At 37.3% G+C, this 1,241-nt stretch overlaps 1 protein-coding gene across 1 annotated transcript in view; it reads left to right on the top strand.

Moving 5' to 3' along the window:
• The window catches only part of elapor2a (endosome-lysosome associated apoptosis and autophagy regulator family member 2a), a 26,242-nt gene that overhangs the window by 4,310 nt on the left and 20,691 nt on the right, over nucleotides 1-1,241 (top strand). The gene's annotated exons all lie outside the window — the stretch shown is intronic.

Genomic DNA, 1,241 nt, shown 5'->3' with positions numbered 1-1,241 from the left:
TTTTATTGAAATTTGTGTGCCTGCAAGTCTACTAAGTATGAGGCCTGTTATCTCACAATTCAGACTTTTTTTCTCGTAATTGCGAGTTATAAAGTCAGAATTGCAAGATATAAGTTTGGACTTTTTTCACATAACTGTGAAATTATATGTCGCAACTGTGACTTTTTTTTCTCCGAATTGTGAGTTATTAAGCCAACTGTGAGATATAAACTCACAATTCTGAGAACATATCTAGTCTTTTTTTCCACCCCTCAGAATTGGACTTTATAATTCACATTTGTGAGTTTATATTGCGCATTTCGGAGGAAAAAGTCGCAATAGCAAGTTTTTTATTGCGCATTTCTGAGGAAAAAGTAAGACTTGCGAGAAAAAATTTTAACAAAATATGTTCCAGTTCATTATCATGATTCATAACATGATATCCAAGTTGGTTGTCCTGTTGGTTTATGAACAAGAAATTGCAGTTTGTTCTGGTTTTTTTTCTTCACAAACATGATGTCCCAGTTCATTCAGTTTCAAAAAAGATATGTCACCACTTCATTCAATTCATTGTCTCAGTTTGTTCAATTTGTTCAGTAACAAGACATGTTTCAGATGTCTCATGAAATTACATCCCAGTTTGTTCAATTTGGTTGAGTCTAACCTTTCATGGTTGTGAACAAGAAAGAGCTGTTCAAAAACTTAAGAACCATACACAGTTGAAACCCCACTAATGCTGATGTCTAGAGAGGAAAGGGTGCGGACACAGCAGACTCAGGACAGATGACTCATGGATTTATTAAGGCATGTTACGACCTGTTTTACTGTCCTCTGCATTAAATCCATACAATACTCAAGCGTCCATGTGCTTTACTCTTTTACAGTCAAACTTCACACATCCGCAAAACACAAGTATCTTGTTAAATTTAGAAGTGCTGTTTGTTTTCACAGGCGGACTACTACTTTGAGTACACGGAGTGTGACAGCACCGGGTCCAGATGGAGGGTGGCCATTCCTCTGAATCCAGGAGAGTGTACAGGACTACCAGAACCCGTGCAGGGCACCGACTGCAGTAGGTTCGCATAGTGTGTTAGACAGACGGGAAGTTTAAAGGGGTCATATGATGCTTTTTTAAAGATCATTATTTTGTGTATTTGGTGTAACAGAATATGTTGACATGCTTTAATGTTCAAAAAACACATTATTTTTCAAATACTGTACATTATTGTAGGTCCTCTATGCCCCGCCTCTCTCAAACGCTT

Source organism: Sinocyclocheilus grahami, unplaced genomic scaffold (genome assembly GCF_001515645.1).
Source record: "Sinocyclocheilus grahami isolate Dianchi unplaced genomic scaffold, SAMN03320097.WGS_v1.1 scaffold22.1, whole genome shotgun sequence".
Taxonomy (NCBI): Eukaryota; Metazoa; Chordata; class Actinopteri; order Cypriniformes; family Cyprinidae; genus Sinocyclocheilus; species Sinocyclocheilus grahami.
This window is presented reverse-complemented; position numbering and strand designations above follow the sequence as displayed.